The following is a 17909-nucleotide window of genomic DNA, read 5'->3' as shown; positions in this document are numbered from 1 at the left end:
CCGATGGTTCTGTGTTGTTCATATTATAATGCCATTGATTTATGTGAAGGGGACATAAGGGAGGGGCGGTTAGACATTGATCCAAATATAGATCTGACAAAGATCCCTGAACAGCGGGTCATATGACCGTTCCAGATATTTTCTGCGCTCTGATCTCCTACATATTGAACAATATCTCACTTAGAACGACCAGTATTCTCCATTTGTCTTAAATTGTTATTTTATTACTGGCATAATGACCGCGACACGTGTGGATCTTTGGTCTTTCTAACGTATATGAAACGCAGAGATCGTCTTTACTCTGTCAATGAAAAGTTTGCCCATTTAAAATGGGATTATCCGTTTAAATTTATCTTAACCTACTACTTATTGCCTTATTATTCACTTTAGTCATTAGTTTTATTCGTTTTACTTGTATCATTTTTGTCTGTTGAACTCATGATCCTTTCTGCTTAATTTATTTAATACCTGAATAGATTTTCCAATCATATCTCATGTTCTTTCTATGCTTACCATTTATGTAACTTATTTAGCTCCAGGCGTTTGAAACAATATCGAGCTATATGTTTATTTCTTTTATACGTTGATTGCTTTAGTTGTCCGGATTTATACCTGTTGCAAGTAGATCTATTTTAATATTGTTCACAAAATACTAGCTCATCTCCTGATATTGTGCTTGTACTTCATTAATAACTTGGGGAAGTCAAGGACCAGGGGTCACGCTCTAAGGATAAGGGCTAAGCCATTTAGGACCGAGATGAGGAGAAACTTCTTTACTCAGCGAGTTATTCTCTACCGCAGAAAGTTGTTGATGCCAGTTCATTGGATATATTCAAGAGTGGGTTACATATGGCCCTTACGGCTAAAGGGATCAAGGGGTATGGAGAGAAAGCAGGACAGGGGTACTGAGGTGAATGATCAGCCATGATCTTATTGAATGGTGGTGCAGGCTCGAAGGGCCGAATGACCTACTCCTGCAACTATATTATATGTGTCTATGTTTCTATGTAAAACCTGTTAGGTCCATGGTATATTTCTTTAGGTTCTGATCATCACCTGAACAATAGTCTGAAGCTCGCCATGACGATGTGCTTTTGTTGTCAGTCCTAAGCTTCATTATATTCTGCAACTCCCAAGCTCTAGTCGGAGGTCTGGAATGCTTTGACGATCTTTACTGAGATTTAGCAACTTCTGTAATGCTCCTTATAGCTTGCTTTTCAATGTCTTTTTTATCTTTCCAGGTTAATTACTTTCAACGTAAATGATTGAATCAAAGCTGCATCACAATCAAAGTGTGCATTTACAATTAATCTTATCAGTATGAATCTTTCACCACTGGTCTGTTCCAGTAGATTTAATCCTTTCACACCCTCGCTTTCCAATTTTTTGACAGCCATAAAATTGAATAAAAAATAAGAAATATCTAATGAAATAAATAGCAAATGTTTTCTAATGCTGGCAGACATTTCTTAGTCATCCATGTGTAGTCCTTCTATTAATCAGAGTCCACAAATGTTAACACAGATTAGTCAGGAACACGATTGCTGAGTCCGGCCCATTCTATGCAGATTATTAAAATGTATACATTCAGTTGGATGGAGGCACAATGTGAGCATTGAGGGAGATTAAACTTTCCGTAAATTGGAGAAAAATGTCTTGCAATTAGTATAATAAAATACTATTTTAAACGCAATGAATACGATAGCCCTCATGTCCCCTTTGGAACACCAACACAGAGTAGATCCAATCAAGCAGCAGAAGATGCTTCCTTTAAAATAATAACACCCAAAATGCAATAAAGCTTATTCTAAACAGTAAGCTTATTAGAAGAACAACATCCTGGAGACGAATATAAATTGCATTTGGAATAAGTGCGATGGCATGGAAACAGCTGTGCAGGAAGGGAGTAACATTAACAGATGGAAGAGTTGTGAAATACCATGGAAAACGCCTGCGGTAGTAGCCAACCGAACTGACTCATATAAAATGCAACACAGCAGTTAGAAAAGTTACACTTAATTTAATCGACTGCGTAAATCTACAGTTTAGCTGGCGCCAAAATGGGAGTAATCAGCTACAAGTTTCTTTCATGTTGCCTGTAATTCAAGAACAGTTTTAAAGAAAAGGAAATCTTGCAAGAGGGTAAAGATTAAGAGATGGCAAGGTTGCAGAATGACTGAGACAGAGCTCGTAGTGAAATGGGAATCTAAGTTGCCTGTCAGCAATCCCACAAAATCAGGTGCAACTCAGGTTTTAACTTGAATTTAGAGTAAAGTTGTGTGGGATGTAAAAATAGCATTGCACGCTACCTCTTCAGTTTCACTACAGGCGGGTTTGGTCAAAATTACCACAAATGCCTTTGCAAATTCAAGTTGCCTATAATATTACCTATTCCAGACTAATACTCACTATTCTCTATCGTTTGTTTTTGTTACTTACCATCACTTTTGATATGTTTGTCGAGTTCTAAATTAATAAAAGCAATATATTTTGATTAATTTATTGTCGTTTATGCAAATCCCTGCACCCGTATGTCTGAAAGGTGTATGAAGAAGAAACTAGCCGAAATTAAACTAGTTTTGATGTAAATATTCAATTTTGAAATTATATACCTGCTTGTTTGTTTTGCAAATTATCTTCTGTTGGAATAAAGTGACAACGTTAAGCCAGTTGATCACCATTTGACTCTGTGAGTTGATAGAGTTAAATGGTTGAACCGTATAGGTCAGAGAAATCCCAGACTCTACCTAGGATTTATAGACTTGCTAAGGAGAGGAACTTACCTGTCACTGTGTAAAGTGTGGACTCCGGTTTTTGCACGAGTTGATCCTTACTGTTGTCCCCACCCCGACCTCCTATAAAAATAGCAATCCTTCACCTTTAATGCTCAGTGATGAAGATTTGTACTGAGTTTAAAAAAAGGAAAGCCAAATAGTCCTGAAACTCTAGTGAGGAACCCGCACCTTCAACGGATGTCAGATGAAGAGGAAATTCTACAAAAAGGGAACAGTCACCATTGTAAACCTTTTCTCCTCTTTTAGCAACTCTTTGTTTACCATTCAGTCGTCCTTTTATCGGCATCATTCTTTGGTTGCAGCACATTGGGTTGGAGTTTGCTCTCAGGGCAAACGAACGTGCTAATCACTCTGTACACTTGCATTTGTCATCAGACTAGCTATGGGATTGTTTTCCCTATAACTATACACATCCAAAGCAGCGTGTCGACATTTGCAGGGGAGTTGGGGCCTGTGCGACTGGGCAAGCAATTATTTATCTCTTGAACCAATTAGATTGAAGAATCGTTAATAAGTAATGCAGAATCTGTAACTGGAAATGCCAGTTAAAATAGTTAACGCAAAGCCAAATGAGGTACAGAAAGAACAAGAAAGAGAGGGAATTAAACAAGGGATTAAGAGAGACAGATGTTAAAGGGAAAGCAAGAACAAGTAACACAAATATTGTTTTTATTGTTGTTGTTTTTTTATACCTTGAATAATAAGTAAAATCCGAGGGAATGAAAAAAATTATTAAAAAGTTAATTTTAAGTACCAGAGGTTGTTTCGCAGTAATTTAGTTTAAAATTACTAATGGCAGAGTTAACACGCCCGAAGCTTTTCAGGCACATTTCGTAAGTATATATCAGATAAGGACAGCAATTTCACAGCGCAGTGAGATACATTAACGAACAACATTTGGAGGAGCAGAGTAATTCCCACAGCATTTCCAGATTTCTCCTCTGAATGCACATGTGCATTCACTGAACGTTACTGTATGATTAGCATTGTAGTAACGTGAATGTTATTAGCCAAACTTTACAGCAAAGTATTGTACGTATCCCTTATCAGACATTACATTCCAAGTCTGCAAAGTAGGAGGTAATGGGGCGTTGGTGAAATCATATTTGTAGTACTGCGTACAGTTTTGGTCTCCTTATTTAAGGAGGGATATACTTGCATTGGACTCACTTTGGAGAAGGTTCATTACTTTGATTCCAGAGATGAAGGAGTTGTCTTTTGAAGAAAGGTTGAGCACGTTGGGCCTATACTTATTGGAGTTTACAAGAATGACTGCGTGTTGTGTAATGAGAGAGGATCAATTAGCAATCTCGTTGTGCGAGGCCCCTTGGGGAAGAGTGACCATAACATGGTGGAAATCTACACTAGGATGGAGAATGAAACAGTTAATTCAGAGACCATGGTGCAGAACTTAAAGAAAGGTAACTTTGAAGATATGAGGCGTGAATTGGCTAGGATAGATTGGCGAATGATACTTAAGGAGTGGAAAGTGGATGGGCACTGGCAGACATTTAGAGACCGCATGGATGAATTGCAATAATTGTACATCCCTGTCTGGTGTAAAAATAAAAAAGGGAAGGTGGCTCAATCGTTGCTATCAAGGGAAATCAGGGATAGTATTAAAGCCAAGAAAGTGGCAAACAAATTGGCCAGAAATAGCAACTAACCCGGGGACTGGGAGAAATTTACAACTCAGCAGAGGAGGACATAGGTTTGATTAGGGCAGGGAAAATAGAGTACGAGAGGAAGCTTGCAGGGAACATTAAAACGGACTGCAAAAGCTTCTATAGATAATTAGTAAAGACAAACGTAGGTCCCCTGCAGTCAGAATCAGGGGAAGTCAGAACGGGGAACAAAGAAATGGCAGACCAATTGAACAAGTACTTTGGTTCGGTATTCACTAAGGAGAACACAAACAACTTTCCGGATATAAAAGGGGTCAGAGGGTCTCGTAAGAAGGAGGAACTGAGGGAAATCCTTATTAGTCGGGAAATTGTGTTGAGGAAATTAATGGGATTGATGGCCGATAAATCCCCAGGGCCTGATGGTCTGAATCCCAGAATACTTAAGGAGCTTGCCTTGGAAATAGCAGATGCATTCACAGTCATTTTCCAACATTCCATAGACTCTGGATCAGTTCCAATCGAGTGGAGGGTAGCCAATGTAACTCCACTTTTTAAAAAAGGAGGGAGAGAGAAAACAGGGAATCAACCTGGCATCGGTAATGGGTAAAATGATGGAATCAATTACTAAGGATGTCATAGCAGCGCATTTAGAAAGAGGTCCAAGTCAGCATGGATTTGTGAAAGGGAAATCATGCTTGACAAATCTTCTGGAATTTTTTGAGGATGTTCACAGTAGAGTGGACAAGGGAGAACCAGTTAATGTGGTGTATTTGGACTTTCAGAAGGCTTTCAACAAGCTCCCACACAAGAGATTAATGTGCAAAGTTAAAGGTATGGGACTGGGGCTAGTATGCTGACGTGGATTGAGAACTGGTTGGCAGACAGGAAACAAAGAGTAGGAGTAAATGGGTACTTTTCAGAATGGCATGCAGTGACTAGTGGGGTATGACAAGGTTCTGTGCTGGGGCCCCAGCTGTTTACATTGTACATTAATGATTTAGACGAGGGGATTAAAAGTAGTATCTCCAAATTTGTGGATGACACTAAGTTGGGTGGCAGTGTGAGCTGCGAGGAGGATGCTATGAGGCTGCAGAGTGACTTGGATAGGTTAGGTGAGTGGGCAAATGCATGCCAGATGAAGTATAATGTGGATAAATGTGAGGTTATCCACTTTGGTGGTAAAGACAGAGAGCCAGACTATTATCTGAATGGTGACAGATTAGGAAAAGGGGAGGTGCAACGAGACCTGGGTGTCATGGTACATCAGTCATTGAAGGTTGGCAGCAGGCGGTTAAGAAAGCAAATGGCATGTTGGCCTTCAAAGCGAGGGGATTTGAGTACAGGGGCAGGGATGTGCTATTACAGTTGTACAGGGCCTTGGTGAGGCCACACCAGGAGTATTGTGTACAGTTTTGGTCTCCTAACATGAGGAACGGCATTCTTGCTCTTGAGGGAGTGCAGCGAAGGTTTACCAGACTGATTCCCGGGATGGCGGGACTGACATATCAAGAAAGAACGGATCAACTGCGCTTGTATTCACTGGAGTTCAGAAGAATGAGAGGGGATCTCATAGAAACGTTTAAAATTCTGACGGGTTTTGACAGGTTTGATGCAGGAAGAATGTTCCCAATGTTGGGGAAGTCCAGAACCAGGGGTCACAGTCTAAGGATAAGCGGTAAGCCATTTAGGACCAAGATGAGGAGAAACTTCTTCACCCACACAGAGAGTCGTGAACATGTGGAATTCTCTACCACAGAAAGTTATTGAGGCCAATTCACTAAATATATTCAAAAAGGAGTTACATGTAGTCCTTACTACTGGGGGGATCACGGGGTATGGCGAGAAAGCAGAAAGGGGGTACTGAAGTTGCATGTTCAGCCATGAACTCATTGAATGGCAGTGCAGGCTCGAAGGGCCGAATGTCCTATTCCTGCACCTATTTTCTATGTTTCTATATTTCTATCTTATTATTGCGACATATACATTTCTGAGTGGACTTTACAGGGTAGCTGCACAGGGGTTCTTTCTCAATGTGCAGGGAATCTAGAACCAGGAGGCATAGGTTCAGAATCGAGGATCGCCAATTTGAAACGGAGATGAGTAGGAATATCTTCTCTTGGATGTGGAGGAATTGTCATTGCCTATATTTAAGGTGGATATAGATATATTTTTGGACTGCAGGGGAGGGAAGGGTTATGGGGAGCAGCAGGAACGTGGAGGCCATTATTGGATCAGCCGTGATCTTATTTAATGGCGGTGCAGGCTTGAGAAACCAAATAACCTATTCCTGCTTCTGTTTATTATGTCTTATTGTACAAAGAGATAACTGAAAATTTGGAGGAGAGGGTGGTAACGTAATCTCCAACATAATGGCTGGATAATCATTTCGTCGACATTACTGGTCAGATGTGTATGGCGGCATTACCATATCGTGACCAGAGGTAATATTCTATTGGTTAGCATGCAGCTCTAAGAGTGACACCTAGAAATCATAAATCAATGCTTCGTGGACTCCTATGACTTTCCATACTCTGTAAAGTATCAATTTAATCATATATTAAAATTGCAGACAGGCAGATGTTACCATTTCCATTTGCTATTCACTAGAGCTGCCGGAAGTGCATATCAGGAAATAATACACAAACCATGATTTTTCTCACCATTCATTTTAAAATATTAATGCATCATCTCTCCTTGTGCACTTGTGAGAAACTCGGATGGTGGGCAAAATATTTCACCTGAATATGACTTTAAAGATATCGAAATCATTGAATGACTTTGCCCTTACTTGCAAACGTTAGCTCTTTTTTCAGAATGTCCACTTCTGAAAAGATAAACACAAGCACTTTTTTGTAAATTACATTTTGGACTAATATAATGTCCCACAAAATTTCTCAGTGACCTTTCGCAATGTATATTTATATTTTTTGTTTCCATTTACAGTGCTCAGAAGTGAGACAGATGAAAAGTACTCAGTATCTCGACGATGCAGATTTGCACCTGATCTGAACAGATTTTGCAGACAACTGGTTTAGCCCTTCACCACCAGATCCGTCTGGACCACATAAAGCACTATTCGGTCCTGATATCGTCAGCAAGGGAGTGACGGAGTCTCCCTCTCGCTCAACTCTGCCGCTATCACACTTATCTTTAAAAAAAGAAGACTCTGTCCCTCCGGTCATGCAAACTACCGCCTCATCTACAGCCTCCCTTTCCTCTCCAAATTACTTGAACATGTTGGTGCCTCTCAAATCCGTGCCCATATTTCGCACCGTTTCTTGTTTGAAGCCCTCAAATCCGGTTTCTGCACCTGCCACAGTACTGAAACGGCTCTCATCAAAGTCTCAAATGACATTATTTGTTACTGGGATAAAGGCAAACTCTTCCTCCTCGTCCTTCTTGACTTGTCTGCAGCCGTTGCCACGGTTGACCATTCTATCCTTCTCAAAGGCCTCTCCACTGTCGTCCAGTTTGGTGAGACAGCAGTTGTTTGATTCCATTCTTATCTCTCTAATCGTAGCCAGACAATCACCTGCAACGGCTTCACTTCCCACCCCCGCAACGTTACCTCTAGTGTGCCCCATGGATCTATCCTTGACCCCCTCTATTTCTCATCTACATGATGCCTCTTGGTGACATCATCCAGAAACACAGCATTAGTTTCTACATGCATGCTGATGTCAGCCAGCTCTACTTCTGTCAACCTCTGCAAGGTCTCTAAATTATCAGACTGCTTGTTTGACATCCAATTCTGGATGAGCATTAATGTTCTCCAATTGAATATGGAGAAGATCGAAGCCATTGTTTTTGCTCCCTGCCACAAACTCTGTTTCCCAGTGACTAACTCCATTCCTCTCGCCCACTCCTGACTTACGCTGACCCGGACTGTTTGCAAACATGCTGCCATATTTGTCCCTGAAATTAGCTTTCAACCACATATCAGCAGCATAACTAAGACTGCATATTTTCACATCCGTAACATCAGCTTTCTCCGTCCTTGCCTCAGCTCATCAGCTGCTTTGTTACGTCTAGACTGGATTATTCCAAGGCACTCCTGGCTGGCCGCCCACGTTCTACCCTGTGTAAGCTAGAGTTGATCCAAAACTCAGCTGCCCGTGTCCTAACTCACAACAGGTCCCGCTTACCCATCAACCATATGCTTGCTGACCAACATTGGCTTCCAGTTAAGCAACTCCGTGATTTCAAAATTAACATCCTTATTTTTAAAATCCTTCCATAGCTTTGCCACCTCCTATCCGTGTAATCTCCTCCAGTCCCACAACCACCCGAGATGTCTGCACTCTTCCAGTGCTGCCCTCCTGAGCATTACTGATTACAATCGCTTAACCATTGGTGACCTTGCCTTATGTGACCTAGGCCCCAAGCTCTGGAATTCCCTGCCTAATCCTCTCCACCTATCTACTTGTCTTTCCTCCTTCACCAGGGTCGTAAAAGGTACCTCTTTTACTCAGCTTTTGGTCAATTGCGCTAACTTCTTAACTTCTACTTATGTGGCAGTGTCAAATTTTTATCGCATAATACTCCTGTGAAGTGCCTTGGAATGTTTCATGATGTTAAAGGCGATATATACACAAGTTGTTGGTATTGGTGCTGGGGAATGTTGTGTTCTCCTTTATCATTATTAAATTTAATGGAAAGGACAGAGGACGTCCCTAGTTTAATGAATGAATTCGGAACATTGATTCTTGGTCGTGGCAAATAATGAAGTCGAGGCGCACAACATCGTGTTGAATTTTACTGTTGTTCCAGAAAATAAGACAGTTGTATGAGGAAAATAAGGCACGCTTGTTTTATGTTAACAGTTTGTTGGGGCATTCCTCCTTCAGCAATACCCACTGAAGGGCGGGCACAGAATTTTACTGGAGAAATCAAACAATTGACAATATTGAGATACTTGGAGATACAAGAATATCATTCGGGATCTTTCTAACATCCAGAAGAAAAGTAAAACGTGCCGAGGCACTGGTTTGAAGACAATTCTAAGAATATGATCCGGTGGCATCTGGAACAGGGAAAAAAGTGATGGAGATCATCCTCCAGAAGATTGGAAAAATAATGGGAGCAGATTAATTTCCTGGAATAAGCGATTAAATACAGAGGGTAGAAATTCAGCTCGCCCAGTTGCACAAAACGGGTGGTATTGGACCACTGCCTTGCAGACAAATTGTCTGATATTCAATTCCATTGACAGCAAAACACTCATTTTGCGCCACGGCCCAAGACACAATTTTAATCACCTACAAACCTTAATTGTTTGCTGCCATTGAGAAAATGTGCCATGTATAGCCAAGAGATTATCTGCAGGTCCACAGCTTCGAGCTTCAATAAAAGCTCTACGCGTGGAATTTCATCAAATGTCTTCTGGATGTCAGGGTAGAACAGATCGACGAGCCTACAATACACTTGGAATATCTCTTCAATTACCCGACAAAAACTTAAATTTAAATACCGACTTGAACTTAGTGAAATGTCTGAAAACACTTAGCAGAAATATTAAGAGATTTTAAAATAAAATTTGGCGCAGAGCATTTTAAATGGGGAAAGAGGGGTAGAGAGGTGGAGACGGTTAGGGAGGGAATTCCAGAGCTTAAGGGCTAGGCAGCTGAAGGCATGGCCACCAATGGTGAACCAAATAAAATCGGAAATGCTGAAGTGCCCAGAATTACAGGAGTGCAGAAATCTCAGGGGTGATTGTTGCACTGGAGGCGATTACAGTGATTGGGAGGGTAGAAGGATTAGGAAACAAGGGTGATAATTGTTAAATCGAGGCAATGCATAACCAGGAGCCAATGACTGAATCTAGATCAGTGAATGAATGGGACATATGCGAGTTAGTATACGATCAACAGTGTTTTGGATGACCTTAAGTCAAAAAATGGGAACCCGGCTAGGAATGCATTGGTGCAGTCAAAAAGCGGAAACTGTTATGTATTCTACCGCCGCCAGAGGACGCATCTGTTGAAGTCCATAGGAGTCCAGCAACCCTTGGGAGCACTGCATAAAAGCAGGCCCCCACATGCTGTTCCAGAACTCTGGAGTCAGAATAAAGAGACTAAGGTCACACTTACTCAATTCTACAGTACTCAGTCACATTGCTTCAGTTGAGACATGACAACTGGCGACGTGTAATAGAAAATGAACCATGATGCGAAAATACAGAGAACTGCTGGTATACTGGAGAAATTCTCAGAAGGTGACGATTGGAATGCCTTCGTGGAGTATCTCGATCAATACTTCGTGGCCAACGAGCTGGAAGGGAATGACAACGCTGTCAAATGAAGGGCGATCCTCCTCACTATCTGCAGGGCAGCAACCTATGGCCTCATGAAGAATCTTCTTGCTCCGGTGAAACCAATAACCAAATCGTATGAAGAACTGTGTAAGCTGGTCCGGGAGCACATAAGTCCGAAGGAGAGCGTTCCGATTGCAAAGTATCGATTTTATACATGTCAACGGTCTGAAGGCCAGGAATTGGCCAGCAAATTCACTGAACTAACGCGCCTTGCCTGCGAATTCGGTGGATTCCTGGAGCAAATGAGAAGATGCATTTTTGAGGATATCCTTCACAAACTATTGACTGTCGAAACACCGAACCTGAGCAAACCCATAATGATAGCCCAGGCATTTATGTCCACCAGCGATAACAGAAAACACATTTTGCAGCATAAAGATGCATCGGCAAGTACTGTACAAAAAGTAACGTCATTTGCAGGCAGGAATGCATACCGCAGAACGTGCACGCCTGCAGCTGCGTGGCCTCAGATGACTCAGAATCCGCCATAAAGTGTGAATGCGAGGCAATTAACATCGTGTTGGCGGTGCAGAGATGATCATCGAGCCCATCAATGCCGCTTCAAGCACTAGGCATTCAAAGGCTGTGGAACAATGGGACACCTCCAGCGAATGTGCAGATGAGCTGCAAACTCTGCAAACCGCCATGTTGCAGAGGAAGACTGATCCATGGCGGTTCAAACTGAACTCGAACTGAGGAGGCAGAAGTGTACGGGGTACAGACCTTCACCACGAAATGCCCAACGACCATGTTAAAAGTTGAACTGAACGAAATTCCAGTATGAAAGGAATTGGACACGGGTACGAGTCAGTCTATCATGAGCAAAAAGGCCTACGAGAGGCTGTGGTGCAACAAGGCACAAAGGCCCAAGCTTAGCCTCATTCATACCAAGCTAAGAACTTACACTAAAGAGCTGATCCCTGTAATTGGCAGTGCAGTATTAAAAGTCTCCTATGATGGAGTGATGCAAGAACGACCACTATTGATTTTAAAAGGAGATGGCCACACACTGCTCTGCAGCAGAAGCTGACTGGGAAAAAATCCACTAGACCTGGGATTACATCCGAGCGCTTCTATCCGTCGATGACGCCTGATGTGCCCAGTTTTTGAGCAAGTTCCCATTGTTGTTTGAGCCAGGCATCGGAAATTTCTCTGGGGTGAAGGTGCAGATCCACTCGCTTCCCTGTACACGACCCATCCACCACAAGGCAAGTGCGTTGCCATGAGAGAAAGTGGAGATTGACCTGGCAACGAGAGAGCCAGTTGAGTTCATCGAGTGGGCCAGTCTGATTGTTCCAGTTCTCCAGGGCGATAGCACTGTCAGAGTTTGTGGGGACTATAAAATAATTATTAACCATTTTTCGTTGCAGGATTAGCAGCCGCTACCTGTATTGTATAGGGTTAATCACAAAGGGTTAATTATGATATTCCGACATTTACATTGATGTTTTCTGCTTCATGTTTCGTGGAATGCTGTTGATGCAGAGAGACAGAGTGAGAGAGACCTTGAGGCGCGCACCATCTTGTTTATGTAAAGATCGGCGCCCCGAGGTCTCATGCTTTGTGGAAGAACAGCTGGGGCCTTACTGATTAGGAGTTGGCCATAAGCCACATGCATCCATATTTGTTCAATAATATAAAGGAACACCGAACTGTCCAGTAGCTCTTTGAACATCACCTTGAACCGTGATTCACGAGCGGTGTCGGGACCCCCAAGGCTCCTGACCAGCCGACATTGCAGAGTTCCCGACGGGCCAAAGGCTGTGAGCTTTGTTGCATCTTATCATACTTCTGTTTTTTTCATAAACTGTATTATGTTTCTTTTCTCTCATTAAAAGGTGTTTTACCTTTACTTCATTTGTCTTGTCTCTTATTTAACATTCATCCAGATCCCGAACCTGGGTCTATTATTATCGATCCAAAACATTTTGGCGTCGTCGGCAGGATGTGGTAAAATGTTTAAGAGAAAAGACAAGAAGCAGTCTCCTCCTGTGGGAGAAAATTATATAATACTAGGATGGAGCACGAGGGATGAGGGTTTTGGCTCTCTTGCCAATGTGCTAGCCCGGTTTGGAGCCCCGCAACACTGAGATACACAATTATTGGAAAAGAGCAAAGATAGAACCGTACCCCATGCGGTACTTTCTCTGCTGGAAGAAGCAGGCTTCCCACAGGAAAAAAGTAGCCCCGCACAAATGGGATGCATTTTGTTGACAGCATTAAGGGCGATGTGTAAACAATTTAAGGAAAGTGAGGCAGAAAACCTAAAGTTAAAAACAGCTGTTAAGGTTTTGGATAGTCAAAACTCGACTCTGAGTGAAGCGGTCCGCACTGCACAAGAACGGGCGCATAAAGTCAATGAACAATTACAATCTTTAACATGCTGTCTGGCGACAGTACAAAATAAAACGAAAGCCAGACGACGGAAATTACAGATTGATCGGTCAAAGGTATGTGCATTGTTAGCTGGACCCACTTGGGATCCGGCTCGTTGGGACGGAGACATCTGGTACTCCTCTGACTCAGAATATAAGTGGACAGATGGAGAGGGGGAGGAACGGGAGATAACTAAAGACCCTCCCCAATACGCTCCGAGCATGGAAGCTCGACGCCTTATGACAAATAAGATGAAACAACAAGATGGGGAACAGCCGGTAACCAGTAGAAGGGTGTGTGACTTCACCACGAGTGAGTTACAAGAATTAGGGTCTCGATTTCGCCAAAAACCCAGGAAATCATTGTCAGAAAGGGTAATCCGGATTTGGGACCAGGGAGCATCAGGCGTAAAACTTAACCCCGAAGAGTTAGCAAAAATGGGGACTATGACTATGGACCATCATATCACAGCAGTGCTATGGAATGTCCAGGTCACAGGTTCGATATGGGACATGGTTACGACAGGGGTCGGGCATAAATATCCCTCTGCCGTTGATTGGGAAGGGGAGGTAAAACCTTGGAATAATATGGCGGAGGGTGCGATACAGTTGCGCAACATGGCAACACAGGGAGGAGTATATCACCAACCATACCGGTTGCTAGATCAGTTGCTCTTTACGGCAGGAATGCGGAGCAGGAAGAGTAGCCCTCCTATGAAGAGGGGTGCACTACTCGCATTATTGGGACCAGCCCAATGGCAGCGGGTGGGGCACGCTTGCCTATTGTTAGGACTGTTAGAGAATGTGGAAGATAGTGCGTGATAGTCGAGAATTGCTAATGTAGAGGGGGATCTGGACCAGCAACAAGCTTCGACCTCTGGGAAAGGTACAGGGTCAGGAAAGACAAAAAAAAAGAATTACGCGGAGGGACATGTTCGCGGCTTTACTGATGGCAGGGGATCCCAAGGAAAAAATGGACGGAATCCCAACAGGAACGATGTATTCTATGTGGAAGCAACACTGCATCACGGGAACAGGGAAGGGTGAAAGGAGGGAGGTAAGGGAGACTAAGTCAGATAGTGAAAAGTCTGCGGATGCAGAGAAACCATCTCCCGCTAGCCTATACACCAATGTAGCAGAGCTGTGGAAGGTGAGTAATCCCCTGGACTAGGGGTGTGGCAGGGATCCCCGAGTACTCCCCGTTAGAACCACATCAACGTAGGCTACCGGGGATCTGAGGCCACACATTCCGATGACGATACATTGGCGGGGGGGGAGGGAACATACAAAGAGATGTGGCTTTACAAGACACAGGGGCAGAAGTTACTATTATCCATGGAAATCCTTGGAAACACACAGGGATCCGTATGGTGATTAATGTGTTCAGAGGGGCAGAAATGCCCGCTGTCCGAACAACATTCAGAATGGCGTAGGGAAATGGGCCTCCACGCCCGGTAACGGTCTTAATATCGGTAGTAAAGTAACATATTATTGGGATGGACCTTTTAAAGGGAACCACACACATCTCGTTCGGGCGATTCTCATTCGGGATACGGGCAATCACTGTGATTGCAGGGGAAGCAAAGTGGGAACCAGTGGTAATACCACGGCCATCACGTATAGTGACTATGAAACAGTATTGAATACCTGGGGGACAAAAAAAATAGGGGAAACCATACAAGGGCTCTTGGAGGCGGGTATCATTAGACGTGCGCTGTCCCCTACAATAGCCCTGTTTGGCCTGTGCAGAAACCCGATAAATGTTGGAGGATGACAGTGGACTACCGACAACTAAACAAATTTGCCGCCCGCACCCCCCCCCCCCCAGGCAACCGCTGTCCCAGATTTAGTAACTATAACAGAGCGACTGTCTGAAGAAGGTGCGGAGTGGTATACGGTAATCGACCTGGCCAATGCCTTTTAGTCCATTCCAAAAGCGGAAGAATCCCAGGACCAGTTTGCATTCACTTGGGAAAGGAGGCAATACACGTTTAAATGCCTACCTCAAGGTTACCTACATAGCCCTACCCTATGCCACGGATTGGTGGCCCGGGACATGGACATGTGCACGTTAGCTCCTAACGTCTTACTGGCACACTACATCGATGATGTACTAATAAGGTGTCCCACCGAGGCAGTGGTGTCAGAACCCCTAGCTACGTTACTCCAACACATGCGAGACAGGGACTGGGTGATAAATCTGAAGAAGGTGCAGACTGTCCAGTTTCTGGGGATCCAATGCTCTCGGGGTGAGCACATCATACCCAAGCCTGTGAAGAATAAAATGCAAGAAATGGCCACCCCCAAGAATAAAACTGAAACACAACGGTTTGTGGGACATCTGGGTTATTGGAGGAGACACTTACCTCATCTCACAATGTTATTAAAACCGCTGTATGCTGTAACACGAAAAAAGGCCCGCATCGAGTGGGGAAAGGAACAGCAGGTGGCTTTTGATGGAGCAAAGAAGCCGTAGCTCAAGCTTTACCCCTAGCCCCGCGAGTGCCTGGACAGCCTTTTGAGCTACAGGTATCGGTTACCAATGATACTGCAGTATGGAGTTTGTGGCAGGTCCAACATGGCACTCGTATGCCGTTAGGGTTCTGGTCTAGAAAATTGACAGATGCTGCTACTCCTTACACCCTGTTTGAAAAACAATTATTAGCATGTTATTGGGCCCCAACAGAAACAGAAGGACAGACAGGGGACGACAAAGTCAGTTTAAGACCAGAACTACCCATATTATCATGGGTTCTCTCAGAAAATGTGACACACAAGGTCGGGTGAGCACACCAAAGCTCCATAGTGCGTTGGAAATGTTATATCGCAGACAGAGCAAGTAAAGGAAAAGAAGGAATCACCCGACTACATGAGCATGAGCCTGAATACCCACAAACAGCTGAGAGTGAACTTACGCAGTCGTCTGTCAGTTTAGCTAAAGAGTCACCAATCTCCTGGGGCGTGGCTTTTGAACAGTTAACAGCTGAAGAACGTAGCCATGCCTGGTTCACAGATGGCGCAGCGGTCTGGCGAAACGGCCTTTGGCGATGGTGAGCCGCTGCCTTCAATCCTAAAACCTAGACAATTGTGCATGATGAGGGGGTGGGAGACTCCAGCCAGCCAGCAGAAGTAGCAGCTGTATTCCTTGCGTTAGAAGAGGAACAGCAACAAGTATACATATATACTGACTCATGGGCAGTAGCCAATGGCATGGCGAGATGGATGCAAAACTGGCATGAACAAAACTGGCAAATAACTGGGAAAGACTTGTGGGGAAAGCACCTATGGGAACAAATATGGTCCAAAGCCCAGAAGAAGAAAATAAGTGTATATCATGTGGACGCTCACATGAAAAACACTTCAAAGACCTCTGAATATAATAACACCATTGATAATATAGCCCGGCTACGGGCTGTCAAAGAGGCGGAAGAGGAAGAATATGGCATAGGCAAGTGGGCCCACCACAAATATGGATATTGGGTATTCAGGGTACGATACAATGGGCACGAAATAGGGGGTTACATTTGACTACGGACGGTGTTAAACAGATCATAAACACCTGTGAAATTTATCAAAAGGTGAATCATTTTCCCCTACAATGACAACCCGGTGCCCATATTAAGAGAGGGACTCAACCAGCACAAATATAGCAAGTTTATTATGTAGGACCTTTACCATTGCAACAATGGTTCCAATATTTGCACACTGCTGTTGATATCTATTCTGGACTTTTGATAGCTTATCCAGTGACTAAAGCAAATCAACAAAGTTTGATTAAAGGACTGGAGAATTTAATCGCATACTACAGTGAGCCAGCAGAAGTACAGTCCGATAATGGGTCGCATTTCACAGGTCAAACAGTGCAACAGTGGATGGTAGACAATGGGATCTATTGGATGTTTCACATACCTTACTATCCGCAAGCTGCAGGGTTAATAGAACGCATGAATGGACTACTTAGGCAACAGATTAAAATATTAGCTCCCACTAACACATTGCAAGGGCGGTTAATGGTCTTACCACAAGCAGTGCGCAATCTGAATTACTGACAATTGCGGTGGGAACTCCCATAAGCCACATGTTAGGCAAAGTTAGTGCCCCTACTATTGAAAAAGAAAATCAGACTCAGGACACAGTTTGTGAAGGAGGAAAAGTGTGGGTGCAGTACCCCCAGAAACAGTTACAAGCAGGGGAAATCTTAGCAAAAGGAGATGGAAACATTTATTGGGTGCTCCTGACTGGTCAAGATATTCCTCTCTGTGTTGACAAGGGTAAATTGACTAAACGCAGCTGAATTAATATACTTATGCTTCCTCCCACAGGAATTTTGCCCAAAATTCTGATAGGTCATATCGATTGTGACGATGGAAAAATGTTGTGCACCATCGCATCATCCTCGGCATTACTAACCTTCCTCCCACAGTAGACCTAACTCGTTTAGCTCAATTTCTAAAACATAACCAAAAGGACACTGACGAATTGAGCAAACGAGGGCGTACTCTTCATACTCTGCAAGTTGCTATGAGTTACAGTGAAGGCGCCTTTTTCAGAGTTGCGACAATGGTCACTGACCTTACGGTACACCGTTCGTGGGACTTTTTTTTTTCAGATGGTCCCCAAACAATCTGCCGCTTTTAAACTGTTAATACATCCTATTTTTGTATTACAATCGTGTTATTACTGATATTACTGCTCGTATGTATTCTTTGGTGTAGATTGCGGGCGTTGATTGCACATACTCAATGTGTAACTGATGCATTACGCCTTTAAATCGATTATATTACTTAGACTGTCTAAATAT

General features: G+C 43.3%; 1 pseudogene; it reads left to right on the top strand.

Annotated features, from left to right (window-relative positions):
• Positions 1-12961: 12961 nt before the first annotated feature.
• LOC139230139 (uncharacterized) lies at positions 12962-16636 on the top strand (annotated as a pseudogene).
• The last annotated feature ends 1273 nt before the right edge of the window (positions 16637-17909 follow it).

This window comes from Pristiophorus japonicus, chromosome 19 (genome assembly GCF_044704955.1).
Source record: "Pristiophorus japonicus isolate sPriJap1 chromosome 19, sPriJap1.hap1, whole genome shotgun sequence".
NCBI lineage: Eukaryota > Metazoa > Chordata > Chondrichthyes > Pristiophoridae > Pristiophorus > Pristiophorus japonicus.
The sequence above is the reverse complement of the archived record's forward strand: the minus strand, read 5'-3'. Positions and strand labels throughout refer to the sequence as shown.